This window comes from Theobroma cacao, chromosome 7, assembly GCF_000208745.1.
Source record: "Theobroma cacao cultivar B97-61/B2 chromosome 7, Criollo_cocoa_genome_V2, whole genome shotgun sequence".
Taxonomy (NCBI): domain Eukaryota; kingdom Viridiplantae; phylum Streptophyta; class Magnoliopsida; order Malvales; family Malvaceae; genus Theobroma; species Theobroma cacao.
The window spans coordinates 12,864,832-12,881,203 of record NC_030856.1 but is presented as its reverse complement, the minus strand read 5'-3'; the positions used below and the strand labels follow the sequence as shown (position 1 = coordinate 12,881,203).

Genomic DNA, 16,372 nt, shown 5'->3' with positions numbered 1-16,372 from the left:
AATTATTTTAATCTCATTTTGTTTTTAAATATTAGCTAAGTCCTTAATTTTTAATTATAATTTAGTTATTTTTAGTAGTTTTTCTAATTATTTTATTTTAGTGAGTTGTTTTGATTTTATGTTTATTCACTTTAATTTGGCTATTATTTATTAGTTTTTATGCTTTTGTAGAATTTAAGGGAATATGGCTTAATTTTGAAAAGTACGGTGTTTGAAGGACCTAGAATTCTGCTCGTATATACTTTAGTGCTATGATCATAACTTGAAATAATGTGATTTTTACATCGTTGGAAAGCTAAGAGATAGAGCTACAACTCTCATCAGATGACTTTGCCTAGTTCTATCTCGAAGATAGAGAAAATCATATTAGAAGATGATAGGGCGTAATGCTGCGAGAATGGCAATTTTAAAGATGATATTTGATGTTTGGGCCTTATTACATTTTTAAGCCCAAAAGTTAGAGTTAGTAGGTTAACTTAAGAAATTTTAGGTTTAGATTGTTAGTATAAATATGATATTTTTAGGAGAAATTAAGGTAGACAACCCTTAGAGATTCAAGAAGTAAAAAGTTAAGGCAAAAACTCGAAAAGCAAAGCTGCAAATAATTGTTTCTTTTCTTTCGTAACTTTTATTTTTCTTGTTACTCTTAATGGTTTAAATTTATATATTGTTATTTGTCTTTGCAATTATGAGTAGCTAATTTTATTTTTCTAGGATTGCATTGAACTCAAATGTAATCTAAATTTTTAATCTCTTTCTTGCTTATCTTTAATGGGATTTGAATTGTTATTGCAATTTGTTCTTAATGTTTTTCAATTGATTGGCCACCAATTAAATTGATATAGGAATCTAAACAAACTTGGGGAAGGGTATAATACACCGTACTTTGATATGGTGACAAATAAAAACTTATTGGATGCCAATTGAGGTTAATTATGATGTTAAGAAATGATGAAAGATGAAAGGAATAGTTTGGGATAAAATATTCTACACACGAGAAAATAATAATAAAATAATGATATTTTTATCGAAGAAGAATTTGTGAGATAAAAAGTGATTCAGAAGTCAATTGAGGCCAAATAAGGTATTTTGGGTACCAAGGGGACAAGAGGAGACAAGAGAAAATTTTTGAAATAAAATAATATTTTATTAATAAAATAATATTAAAATATTAATATTTATTCAATGTCAAAATTTTCCTTGAAAAAGGAGTATATGGTCAATCTAAGTGGGGAAGAAAAAGAATGAGAGAAATTTGGATAAAAATGATATGAATGGGGTCGCTTGTCTTTATTAAGTAAAGATAGCGCGGGCAAATAAATATTTTAAATATTATGAAGACACCGCATTGGAGTACAAACTTCATACTTTGTTTGTACATATGTAGAAGAAGATAATAAAAGGAAATTGGAGTTAAACGAGTGTTGGGAGGACTAAATTAAAATGGAAAGAAACTTAAAGGGTAAAATGATAATTTTGCATAAAGTTTGGTCAAAGCTTCCAAAGGAAGCTTTGACTCTCATCTTTATCAGCCCAAAACCGTCCTTATCCTCCTAGCAAGATATTTTATTCTTCATTCTTGAAGCTTCCAACGCTATTCTTTCATTCTCCCATGGAAAGCTAATTTTTTTTCATTTTTTTTCCTTATTTTCTTTTCATTTCTTTTCCCTTCTTGCTTCATTCTTCTCCCAACTTCTTGTGCACCAATGTTACAACTTCTAACCCCAATTTCCAGCACATATAAACTCAAGGAAAAGAAGAAAGAAAAAGAGAGAAAGGAAGAAAAAGCTTGGTTTTGGTGATTCAAGCAAGGAACAGTAAGAATTCTTGTTTTTGGCTTGAGTAGTTTTTGAAAATGAGTTAGTGACTTAGAGAAATGTCTTGTGGCAGCAAAGATTGGAGAAAAATTGGTAACATGTAAGCCAATAAGCCCATTAGTACATGAAGGACTCAAAGTGGAAAAGGAAAACGGTAAGCTTAACACTATGTTTTAAAGCCTACGGTTAGTTGAATATTGTGAGGAATTATGGTTGTTGAAAGGATTTATTTGCCTAAGCTAGTTGAAAATTATTAAGATTTTATGGCATGTTGTTTGAAAGAAATGAAAAAGGAATATTGTGGACGGAGGATTGAGAAACAAAGTATTGAAAGTTAGATAGATAACGATGCATGTAAACTAGGAAATAATCGAGTGAAAGTGAGAATGATTGTTGCTGCCATATATGTGGATTATGTGTGGAAATATAAGATGGATTTGGGCGAAAATTATTGAGAAAGGTTGAAGTAGGCACATGACATCATAAATAAGTTGCCGGTGATATAATTTAAGGAATTTCGTAAGCAATGGATATAAATAAGTTTGGTAAAAAAGTATTAAGATGTGAGTTAGTTGAAGATGGTTTCATGATAGGATGAAAAATATAAATTTGAGTAAGGATTAATTGATTGAAGTGCTGCCCATATACGTATATAATTAAATATATTGAGTTCATATTATTGTTAGGAAGTGCAAAGATAAGGTTAGAGTACTGTGGTGGCATGCCAGAGGGAATAACGAGCACCCGACAAGTAGAAATAGCTAGATACACCTTTGAGCTAATAACGATGTAACATCTCGCTATCGTAAGGTGAGTGGACTTGCATTTCAAACTTGTTTTGGGGAATATGAAAGATTCTATCCAACTTGTCTTAGAAAATGTACCTTGGGAACAAGCTTTTAGTAAAATGATTTTATATTGTGAAAATGTGCTATACAATGGTTTATGTGTTATCACAATATGATAAAATGCACGATATGCATTGGATGCGTCTTTGCATGTTGATGTGGACCCGGCTATGTGCAAGTAGTAGTGCACATAAGCCATTGTTGACCCCGCTATGTGCAAGTAGGAGTGCACATAAGCCGTTGCTGACCCGGCTATGAGTGAATGGGAGTGCACATAAGTTGTTGCTGACCCGACTATGTGTGAGTGGGAGTGCACATAAGCCGTTGCTGACCCGGCTATATGCGAGTGGGAGTACGCATAAGCCATTGCATATGAGATGATGATGATGGGAGGGTGTACATGATGATTGATATATATATACATAGATATATGGTATATGGTTGTAAATGTAAATATGTGAGCATTTGATTTGTTGAAATTTGGGAGTTTACATCTGTTACATGTTGCTATTGTTATTTTAGCAGGATGGCTTGTTTTAAAGGAAAATGAGACTTTTTCCTTGATGTTCTAACTCTCGGTGCAGCGAGAAACTCTCGAGTTTGAGGGCCATCACCAGATCTGGTTCTTGCTACAACGAGAAACTTTCTGTCCATTTTGGCTAACTTGTGGGTTTTGCTATATTTTTTTATTCTTTAGTACCACAGTTAAGTATGGATCTTTTAAGTGATTTACTCATGAGGGTTACATGAGGGGTTATACTAAGAACTAGAACAAATTGCATTGTTTTGAGAAAATGAGTGCATCGTGTTTTTGATAAACATTCCTTATGGTATGCTTGTTCCCTTCTTGTTCACTCACTGAGTTTATGCTCACCGCTTTCAACTTCATGTTTTCAGATTCAGTGGTGGTTGATATGTAGATTGAGGTGTCCGCGTACCCCCATCCCTTGGGTAGGTATCTTGACACTCAGTAGTCATATCTCCCCATCTAGAGTCACTCCGCTAACGGTCAAAGTCTTTGTATATGTTTTGTGTGAATTAGCAAAGATATATTGACAACTATTTATGTATGATTTGAATTATGATACTAATGTGAGCATTCACTTGGGTTTTATGAGTTATGTTGGAGAAATCGACATTTGAACACTATTAAGTACAGATATTAAAGAAATATGCTAGATAGATGGGTTAATATACAAGTGCATATTGAAAGGCTTGCTTGGGCCTAGTGGGCTATGCCTATTGGGTCCTTGCGCCAATCATGGCTCGAGAATTGGGTTGTGACAAAGGGAGTTTACTGTAAACTAAAATTGGGATAGCATATGATCATAGTAATTGATTTGTGTAGAGGATAAAGATATACACATATGCCATATGTAGCCAAAATTAGAGCTTGAACTTAATGAGTCTGTTTTAATTTCAATTCACATAAGAATATAGTGTTTTGATTAAAATAGATGTTTTTATAAGACGAGTCAGGAGACCTTTATAAATAATTGAGGACTTTAGGTTAGCAATTCAACCTATTGAAATAAGTTAAGGAATAGAGGTAAGATTTAGATGAAGTGTGAGGGATATTGTAATCTTAGGCTTGTTTGATTTGATTTTTACTCAAGTTATTGTTACTTTGATTTTTCTTTTTAGTTTAAATTTTGGTCAATTTGTTTTAAGCAATTAATTAATTTTGATTATTTGGATAAGATTAAATTGTTCTAATTTTAGTACTTAGTAAAATTTTAAATCAATTCACTATGGGATTGATACTCTGCTTACCGTTATACTATCTTTTTGATGCGTATACTTGTGTAGGTAGAAATTTAACTAACAAGTTTTTGACACTGTTGTTGAGAAATTGTTTCTAGAATTTTAACTAATATTCATACCAAGCAATTTAGTCTTACTTCAAATTTTATTTTTCTTGTTTTAATATTAGTTTTTGTTTGCTTGCAGATGTCTTTGATCATTGTATGAAAAGAAAAACCAATTTGATTCTTCTTCCTGTCACAGCCCAATTTTTGGGCCATGATCGGCGCATGGGCCTAATGGGCTCAACCCACTAAGCCCAAGCAAGCCTTCTTGTATAATCTTATACAGTAATTCATGTCCCTTTAAAATCCAAGATTCATAATGTTCAAATAGTCCTTTTGAAAACAATTCATAAAACCCAATTATGCTTTCATAATGGCATCATCTACCATAATGTACATATATAGCTTGACAAATGAATCTTAGTTGTCACGACCCAATTTCCCGGGCAATGACCGGCACATGAGCTCAATGAGCATAGCTCACTAAGCCCAAGCAAGCCTATCCATTTACCTTTGCTTAACAAATTTATCATATCATGCATACACACACACCTTTTCTCGGGTGTGAACATAGCCAAAACACAATGGCATTATCGATAATAATATACATGCACTATACCAGTCATGTATTTAGCAATTTACATTGCATACACATATTCACATTGTTAGATTGTATTCACAATACAAAAGGACCCATGACTTCCAGCGGAGACATTTACAATAAAAGGGATTACTATCGAATGCCAGACACATACCCAGGAGATGCACTACGGGGACTCCTCGATCTAGGGTCCAACAGTCACCTGATCTGAAAACATGAATTTTTATAAAACGTGAGTACAATACTCAGTGAGTGAACAAGGAAGGGAACAAGCATACCATAAGGAATGTTTATTGAAATCATGATGCATTCGTTTTCTCAAAACCATGCAATTGTTTTAGCTCTTTAAACCCCTCATGTAAATCCCACATGAGTAAATCACTTTACAAAAATCCATGCTCAACTATGGTACCAAAGAAATGGGAAATATGGCAAAAACCCACAAGTTAGCAAAATGGACAGAAAGTTTCTCGCTGTAGCGAACTTCATTCTCGCTGCAGCGAGAACCAGAACATCAAGGAAAAAGTCTCCTTTTTCCCTTAAAACAAGTCATCCTGCTAAAATAACAATAGCAACATGTAACACATGTAAACTTCCAAATTTCAACAAAACAAATGCTTACATATTTGCATTTACAACCATATACCCATCATCAACATGCACACCATCCCATCATCATCATCATGCACATCATCCCATCATCATCATCTCATATGCAACGGCTTATGCTATTGTCACTAGGGGGTGGGAGATCACGAAGCATCCCCCCCTTCACTCGGCAAGAGGTGCACTTCACTCCGGATCACGAAGCAACGGAGCAGTCCCTTCCCTCCTCTTCCAAGCTCTTGGGTGGAGAGTCATACTTCGCCACAGATCATACCTATCAAAGCACTCATAGGGTGGAAGATCACGAAGCATCCAGCCCTATAAGCTATGGGGGCAACAACGGCTTATGTGCACTCCCACTCACACATAGCCGGGTCAGCAACGGCTTATATGCACTCCTACTCGCACATAGTCGGGTCAGCAACGGCTTATGTGCACTCCTACTCGCACATAGCCGGGTTCAAATCAACATGTAAAGAAGCATCCAATGCATATTATCATATTGTGATAACACATAAACCATTGTATAGCACATTTTCACAATATAAAATCATTTTACTAAAAGCTTGTTCCCAAGGTACATTTTCTAAGACAAGTTGGATAGAATCTTTCATATTTCCCAAAACAAGTTTGAAATGCAAGTCCACTCACCGGTATCAAAAATCCAGATTCCGGGTGCACTCGGACTAATAGCCCTCAGGCGCAATTCCTTTGCCTTTTCCGGACGTCTCACCACCTTGACAAATAACAAAGTCAAGGAATTTACTATATTGTCCCTAAATTGATATAAATTAATTTAAATTACTAATGCTTGATATGTAAATGCAAAAATATGTCTGATTACCGCTTAATCACGGTATCGATTAAATTCGACCGATCACCCGATTAATCGGCGATTGTGTCCAAATCACCTCCAAATTAATTCATTTCTCCTCTAATACCTTAATTTACCACATACATTTAAATAAAGCCAAATTCAGCATTAGAACCCTCACAGTTCCTTATAGAAAAATTTGGTCATTTGGTGCACTAGCATCGAATTTTTTTCTACATAACCGTTTCACCTTAATTCATCATTTTCCATGCCATTTTCCTTGAAATAAAAACAATCCCCCATTGATATTCAGCCCTCATGGTTCGGCCAACAAGGAACCCTAGAGAAATTGAATATTTCTTTTGTGTTTTTGTTCATAACCATGCTTAACTATCCCTAAACACTAACATAGTCTAAAATCAAATTATTCCAACAACAATTCCTCTTCCATACCCATTTTTCAGAATTGAATTCATCATGATAACTCAATATTCAACCATGGAAATCAAGAACAAAAGCATGGGTAAGCTAGGTATCAAGGAGAATTAAAGAAATTTTAACTTACCTAGCTTGTTTCCTTGATTTCTTCACTTTTTCTTTGAATTTCCACCTAGGTTTTCTTGTTTTTCCTTTTGTTCTTCCTTTTTTCTTGTTGCTGGATGCCTAGGCCGAATATGGTGAGGGAATTGGGGATTTAATGGGCTGATTTCTATAGAAAATAATAAAATAATCAAGCATGCCATGTGTCACATGCTTATTGGCCCAATTTTTAACTTTTTGACTTTTTCTTCTTAATTTTCCACCACAAATATTCTGGTATTTATCCAATCCTACCACAATTAAAATCCCTTGGTCTTGACAAGTGCTGGGGTGAAAAATTTACCGATTTGCCCCTGGGGCAAAAAAATTACTATTTTGCCCTTTTACTCCGAAATGTACCGGAATCTCATTATTTCTACTTTTCAACCTAAAATAACACTAATATTGATCAATATTAACCAAATGGGGCAAAAATTGTTTAAAAAAATTTTCGTTTAGTCCTTTAGTGGCAAAATTACCATTTTGCCCTTGTGCTCCATAAATACCGAGAATCACAATTTTTCACTGCTAAACATCATTTTATACTCCAATAATCATAATTATATTTCATATAATTATTCTTGGTCAAATGTGATCAAATCTTGGCTAAAAATCTCCATTTTATCATCAAATGGTAAAATGACCGTTTTGTCCCTAATTGGTCAATTTTCTGATGGACTCCAAACTGGACCTTGAACTCCAAATCACTATTCTAAGCCATTCTGTTGGTTTTAAAATTTTCAAATTCCTCTTAGAATTTCTATTTGAACTAGTTCAAGGCTCGATTTAACTTAGTTGTACCACTCGGTACAATACCGTCTTTTAATCGAGCTTGACAGGGTCTCACATTAGTATTTCACCTCAAGTATTCATATACATATAATTAGGCCTTGACTATCAGCGAAGTGACTCTGTTTGTGGTTGCTAACATTTAATGTCATGGTAAGCCTACTAACCAATGGATAAGGAAGAGTACCTTATCCTAGGATCCAATCACCTTTAACTCGGGAAACCTAAAACATGAATTTTAAAAACGTGAGTACAAACTCAGTGAGTGAACATAGGAAGGGAACAAGCAGTGACAAGGAATGGTTTAGAAAACATGATGCACTTATTTAAAAACTATGCCAGTTAGTTTAGTTCTTATTAAAATCCCTCCATTAAACCCTTGGTTGTAAAATCATTTAATGATGAAGGAACCGTATTCAGCATGAAATTGGAAAGAAGGGAAATTGTAAGCAATTATCCAAGTAAGGCAGTATAAACAGAATGTTTCTCATTGCAATAAAATCAATTTGCAAATAATGACAAATTTTTAAGATTCATCATGTGCATCTCACCCAGCTCATGTGCATCCACCACATCATGCACATAGCAGGACATCCTATCTCACCCAGCTCATATGCATTCCACCATATCGTGCACATAGCCGAACAGTATCACCATCCATCTCTCTCACCACCGTCACCACCGGCAAGTGCACACTCACCCCGCACATGCACAGTTGCATTTATCATACAATGGTACCATTTATGACATAGTATACATATATATATATCAACATCTTACAAAAACATATGGATTCATCCTTTTACACATTTCACATTTCACAACATCAAACATTTTATCAAGGGCTTGTTCCCAGGCAATTTTAAAGCAAAAATCGATAAAATTTACAAATGATTCATTGAAACACGTAAACATTTCCCCAAAACATTTTAAAATGCAAGTTCACTCACCTGACAAAACTAGCACCAACAAGGTCCTAATCCAAGTAGTCCCGAAATACCATTAAAACCTATATTTATCAATAAACCATAACAACCTCAATTAAGTCATAAATTAAAATAATTCTAATGAATTTACTTTAGGCAATCTACCCTCTAACCTAACATTTAACCTAAGTTTCTAGTCTAATTCACAAGCCCATTTGGCCAACTACTCCAATTTAAAATTTCGTTACCTGGATGAGCTTGGAGGCATGAAGATCAACGGAAAACCTAATCTTTCCAAGGAAAATAATTTGAAGAAATTAGGGAATAAATCTGAAAATATAACCATAAATTCAAAAATTCCAAATTTTGGAAATATATATACCTTTCAACCTTAAAAATGAAGATTTGAAGCCAAAAACCAAGTGTTGTTGAAAGTGAAATAGAAATAGAAAGAATAAGAAACAAGGAGAGATTTTTTTTCTCTCTCCTAAGGTTTAGATGTGCTGAAAATTGGGGTCAGAAGCTGCAAATTCAGTTCCCAAGAAGTTTGGAGAAGAAAGAAGCAAGAAAAGAAATGAAACAAGAAGAAAAAAAGGAAAAGAAATTGAAAAACTCCATTTCCATGGTGGTAAAGGTGAATATGGCGTTGGGTGGGGAGGAAGAAAAAAGAAGTTGCTAGAAGCTGGTGGAAGCTGCTGGAAAATGACATTTATAGCCAAAGCTTATCCAATTTTTTATGCAATTACAATAATGCCCTTAACAAGGTGGCTTATCTTACTCTTACCCTTTGTGCAATCTTTTTATTCTTTTGACATTGAGAAAGGGTCCAAAATCCTCTAAAAAGGTCCCTTGAATAGCCTCCCAAAAGCCCTAGCTTCCAAAGTCCCATAAACTAGTTAATTGTGGAAAATACAATGAAGGTCGCGGCTCTCAATTTCCAGCGTCGCAGCTCTCAAAGGTTCTGCCAAATTCTATTCCTCTAGTGCAGTACTTTCACTTCTACAAAGATTTTGACCACCTTCTTGCTAGAACTGGGAAAAGTAGTCAACATCAAAGTTGTATCCATACCTATTATCTTTCTAATGGTAAAAAAATCATGCCATTTGGACTTATGTAGTGGGAGATATACTTGAAAAAACGAAACATATGCAAATAGAGCAACAGTCCATTGTGCACCTTTCTTCACCAATTGAAATTATTTTTGATCCTACTCCTATAAAAACGTAAAATAAATATAAATAACATAAAAATAGCATTGTTAGCCATCATATCAAGGTATGGGGTACTACAGTTCCTTTTGATCTCGAGATATAAAAAACTTTCAAAGACGTCGAAGGGAGAATTTGCAAGTTGCAACTTTAAATCAAACAATGGCTGAGAATAACAACAATAATGGCAATAATGCCATTAATCTAGTTCCAACAGAAAATAAATCACTGTGGGATTATGATATTCCTTTTTTGCAAGGTTTACACTAAAGCATTAGAAGACCTTCCATCAATATAAATAATTTTGAAATTAAGCCAGCTTACATTCAGATGATTTAATCTTCAGTACAATTTGGTGGGTTACCCAGTGATGATTCTAATTCTCATTTGGTTAGTTTTTTGGAAATTTTCGATACATTCAAATATAATGGAATAACTGATGATGCTATCAGATTGAGACTATTTTGGTTTTCTTTGAGGGATAAAGCAAAGAGCTGGCTCAATTCACTACCTAATGGGTCTATACTACATGAGAGGACTTGGCTCAAAAGTTTCTAGCAAAATTCTTTTCGCTTTCCAAGACTACAAAGATGAGGAATGCTATAACCTCATTCACACAATTTGAAGGTGAATTTCTGTATGAAGCTTAGGAGAGATTTAAAGAACTACTAAAAAGATGTTGACATCATAGGATTCCTGATTGGTTACAAATTCAGACATTCTACAATGGGCTTATTAGTTCAATAAAAACCATAATTGATGCTACTGCTAGAAGGGCATTAATGGGTATGAATGCTATAGATGCTTATAATTTGTTGGAAGATATGGCCTCAAATAATTACCAATGGGCTTTGAAAAGGTCTGGTCCAAGAAAAGCTATTAGAGCATATGAAATGGATGCACTTAGCGTCTTAACTACACAAGTAGTTGCATTATCCAAGAAGTTTAACACTCTGGGAGTTCACACTGTCCAAAATTCATTTGTAGTTTGTGAGATATGTGGATATGGGCACTCAAATGATGAATGTCCATACAATTTCAAATCAGTTCAATTTGTAGGGAACTTCAACAAGCAGCAAAATAATCCATACTCTTATACATATAACCATGGGTAGAGGAATCACTTAAACTTTTCATGGAACAATAATTCAGGGCTTTCAAATCTGAAACCCATCATGCCCATTGGGTTTCAACAACAAGCTAGACCACCAATTTTTGAAAAGAAGTCTCAATTGGAAGAGTTTCTCATTCAATATATATCAAAGAATGATGCTATAATTCAAAGCAATGGAGCCTCCTTAAAAAATCTTGAGACCCAAATGGGATAGCTTGCAAATTCCATCAACAATAAACTCCAAGGTGCCTTACCAAGTGACATACAAATCAATCTCAAAAGTAAAGAACAATGCAATGCAATTACCCTTGAAGTGGGAAAGAAGTTGAAGGGGTAAAGGAAAAATCAATTGAAGTTTCAAAAGAGAATGTGGATGATGAGGAGGTAACTGTTGAGAAAAAAGTTAAAGTTGAAAAGAATGATGCTGGAAAGCTAAAAATCAAGTGAAGTCTCCAGTAAATTATCTTCCACCACCGTTCCCACAAAAGTGGCAAAAACAAAAGCTGAATAAGCAGTGTGAGAAATTTCTCAATATCTTTAAGAAGCTCCACATAACTATTCCTCTTGCTGAAGCTTTGGAAAACGTACCAAGCTATGTTAAATTTCTAAAAGACATCTTAACCAAAAAGAAGAAGTTGGAAGACTTTGAAATGGTTGCAATTACTAAAGAGTGCAGTACCTATAATACCTCATACTTTGATATGTTGGCTAATAAAGCTTATCGGATGCCAACTGAGGTTAATTAGAGTGTTTAAGAGTGATGAAGGGTGAAAAGCATAGTTTGGAATAAAATATTTCACACGCGAGGAAATAATAATTAAATAATAATATATTTATTGAGGATGAATTAGTGAGATAAAAAGTGATTCGGGAGTGAATTGGGCCATAATAAGACATTTTGGTTGTTAAGGAGACAAGTGGAAAATTTTGGAATAAAAGAATATTAAATTATTAATATTTTATTCAAAGTCGAATCTTCCATGAAGAAGAAGTATATGGTCAATCTAAGTGGGGGAGAAGAAGAACAAGGAAATTTCAGAAAAAAATGACGTTAATGGGGCTTGCATGTCTTTATTAAATAAAGCTAGTGCGAGTAAGTAAATATTTAAATATTGCAATGATACCACGTTAAAGCATAAACTTGATATTTTATTTATACAAGTGTTAAGGAAGAAAAATGGAAAAAAATTGGAATTAAAAGATTGTGGGAGGACACAATTAAAAAGGGTGAAAAACTTGAAGGGTAAAATGATAATTTTGCATTAGTTTGGTCAAAGCTTCCAAAGGAAGCTTTAACTTTTCATTCTTATCTCATGGCTGGTTTTTATCTCCACCCAAAAGATATTTTCTTCTTCACCTTCATGCTCCCATGCCATTTTCTTGCTCCCATGCCATTTTCACCTTGCCACCATGCATTTGAAAAGAAAAATAGAGAGAATCGGCTAAGGAAAGAAAGGAGAAGAGGGTGGAAGGCTTGGGTAGTGAGTGATTCAAGAGCAATTGAAGGAATATCAAGTGGGTTTCAAGATTCAAAAGACATAAGGTAAGGATTTTGATTTTTAGATTTAGAAATTTTTGGAAATGAGTTGGTAATTGTGTAAGTATTTTTGTGGTAGCTATGGTGGCCATGGGTGTGAGGAAATTGTGAATTTTGTTGTGTGAAATCCAAGCAAAAACCAAGTGGTAAGCTTAATGCTACAATTTGAAGTCTATGATTAGTTTAATATTGTGAGGATGATTGTGTGCAATATGTAGTGTTATTGTGATGTAATGGGTATGGTTGGAAAGCAATTATATTAATTGGAAGCTTGGAAAAAAAATGGATTATGTGGATATGTGTTGTTAAGAAAAACTTAAAAGGTTATGGATGTTGGTTTGTATGAATGAATATTGATGTTATGCTTGGTGGCAACATGTAAATGAGAATGGTAGTACATGTAGACTTAGAAAATGTTTGATGGAAGTAAATTTATAGTTACTACCATATGCTAGGTTATTGTTGTGAAAATTATGGTTGAACTTGATAAATATCTTTAGAAAGGATTAATATATGTATTGGAGTCATAAATAAGTTGCCGATAATCATAATTTAAAAGATTACGCAAGCAAAGCATAAAGGCAACTTTGGTAAAAATGTGTCAAGATGTATATGAATATGCAAGGTTAAGTGAGAAAAAGAGGTGATTCTAGCATAGTATGAGTTATTAACATGATGGTAATGTTTGAATAAGGAGGAAAATGGGAATCATAAGCACTAAGATTATTGAATTTGGATTGTTGCTAGGAAGTATATAAGTAGAAAAGTTTACCGTGGTGGCATGCCGGGTGAAGTAACGAGTGACTGGCAAGTAGAAATAGTGAGATACGCACCCGAATCAATAGCGACGAAGCGTCCCGCTATTATAAAGTGAGTAGGGGGTTCCTGTTTCAAAAATTTCCATAGCTATATAATGTTATACATTTTGTAAATGTTGCCGTATTTCATTAAATGTAATTGTGGAAAGCCTGAGCTGTTAGCTTCGATAGGTGATTTCTAAATGGATTTATAATGATTTATACACTGTTATTATGGAAAGCATGAAGCTGGTAGAACTCGTAAGAAATTGTGGATGCAAGTGGTTTTGGTAATTATTTTGGATATATCTATAGATGAGCTATATAAGTAAAGTGTTTTAGAAACCGGGAAACAAGCCTTTTATACTGTTTTGCATTCAAAATTTGTGCCTTCTATTTATGGATGATATGCATAGTTTAAATGAAATAGTTAAATGATTTAAAATGCAAGTTTTGAGCACTAGTTTTAGTTTGATCTTTGTATAAGAGAATACACCATGCCTTTTTATGTGAAAAGTAATTTGAAAGGTTATTGAACCTTGTTTTCAAATGGTTTTATGCAAAAGACTTGGAAACCTCGATTTGATTTTTGAAACTTGGTTTTAACAAACCCAGTGCATCGAGAGTAGGTCGGCTGTCACTTCGATTAAGTGTGACGCTCATGCACAAGTGAACTCTAGCTAAAGAACCTTTGGGTCACCGACGAGCGGTTATGCGTGGTGGGGGCCACGACCTATGATATGTATATGTGGCTAGCCCACAAGTGAGCAGGTGGAGTGAGACTCCCAAATGTGCGTGATTACAACCACTTGATTCTCTGATGTCAGCCAACGTCATGAGATTGCCATGGCTTTAGGAATCCGGTGGAGTAAGACTCTCGGATTATTATTACGTGGAAGTGGGTCTACGTGTTGATATTATACTTTCCTGCTAGAAAGCCTTGTGAGTTTTTCGACGCATACTTTTTTGCATGGTAGAGGGTTCAAATTTTCTCTACAGCTCCCCTAGTTTAAATAAAAGCTTTCTGTGATTACTTGACAATCATGAGTTGGTTTATGTGGTTATACACTTTGATTTCTTTACATGTCACACATTTTGGGAGCGTGCATATCTTTATACCGTATTTCATATTTTGATGGCAAATGATATTTTCGGTAATTGGAACTCTTGCTGTTACACTTTTTTTTGGCATTGTTTTGCCAAAGAAAGCATTGTATTATGATTTTATGATATTATTTTTACAAGGAACAAATATCCTTCTTGTGGTTTGGTTTATAAGATTAGCATTTTATATTCTGGCTTTATCATTCAAATGATCTACTTATTGCTTGTTTCCCATCTACTCCCTGCTCACGGAGCTGATGATCACTAAGTTTGTGAGACTCACCTCTTTATTTCCCTTTTACAGATAGTGATCAGCCTAGCATGCAATCATCGGCACTTATGGTCCATCGCAGATAGGTAAAGGCATCTCATAGCATTTCATTTCAAGTCACTCTACTGCTAAAGGTCGAGTCATAGCACTTTGTTTATTTAATTGTAAATGGATAATGGCCTTGGTATAAGCATTAAATTGGAGATTTTAGACTTCATTGTATATACTCATGAGTATATGTTTTAAAGATTGAATTGATTATTATAATTATGGTTCAAGTTATGATACGAAAGAATATGGGTTAAGCACTAATATGGATTGGCGAACTAGTATAGTGAATTATCGAGAATCTCTAATAAAGCTTGCTTGGATCTAGTGGGCTATGCCTATTAGGTTCATGTGCCGATCATGGCCCAGGATTTGGGTTGTGATAATACCATACTTCAAAACTATCACAGCCCAATTTTTGGGCTGTGATTGGCACATGGGCCCAATGGGCATAGCCCAGTAACCCAAGCAAGCCTCTTTATGTAATCTTGATCATCATTTCAACAATCATTCCTAAAGTCACATTTCGTAATTCTCAACTATAAAAATATTCAGTGATATACTAAGGCAATCAACTACTTGCAGTTAGATCATCCAAAATAATATCACCTATTGTCAACTCATACTGGCATCATCAATCAAAATATACATATATTGTTTATACTACAAATCTTAGTGATTTACATCATGCTTATGCATAAATAAGCAAAAGACTCTTGACTACCAGTGGAGTGACTTTGGGTGAAGGTACAACTACTGAATGCCATAGTACCTACCAAAAAGATGAATATATGTGAACACCTCAATCTAGGTCCCAATTGCCTTAGACTCTGAAAACATGAAGTTTAAAAGAGTGAATATAAATCCAGTGAGTGAACATAGGAAGGGAACAAGCAAACGATACGAAAAGTTGTAGAAAACATGATGAACTTATGTTAAAAACAATGCAATTTAGCTTAATTTCTTGTAAAGACCCTTAATTCAATCTTTGGTTATTTAGTCCCTTAGAGTGAAGGATCTATGATCAACAATGAAGTTGAAAGAGTGAAAACTACAGCAAATATCCAAGCAAGACAGGAAAGGCAGAGAGCTTTTCATTCATTTTAAATCAATTTGGAAGCAATTAACAATTTCAACATTCAACATTCATTGCAATCACATAATTTTTTCTCTAGCATTTCTATGGTATGTGTAAACATGTAATCATCCACAATCATCAACTCATGTGCACTCCCACACAGCACATACCTGGAATCATCACCCACCGGTCATTAGCTCATGTGCACTCCTACACCACACATAATAGCTAGAATCATCATCCACTGGTCATCAGCTCATGTGTACTCCCACACCGCACATAGTTGGAATCACCCGTCATCATCGGCATGTGCACTCCCACACCACACATGCGCAGTTACAATTATCACGCAGTATTATCATTCACAGCATAACATATATATCATCAGAATATAGGAACACATGGGTTCATCACATTACACATTTTA

General features: G+C 34.5%; 1 long non-coding RNA gene across 2 annotated transcripts; it reads right to left on the bottom strand.

Annotated features, from left to right (window-relative positions):
* Positions 6,379-9,075, bottom strand: LOC108662892. 2 transcript variants are annotated; one of them, XR_001928747.1, is made up of 3 exons: positions 9,037-9,075; positions 8,813-8,871; positions 6,379-6,416 (listed from the first exon to the last, which is right to left on the bottom strand). It is a non-coding gene; the product is annotated as an uncharacterized LOC108662892 (long non-coding RNA). The 2 variants fall into 2 exon arrangements; XR_001928748.1 differs by lacking the exon at positions 6,379-6,416 and adding an exon at positions 8,029-8,086.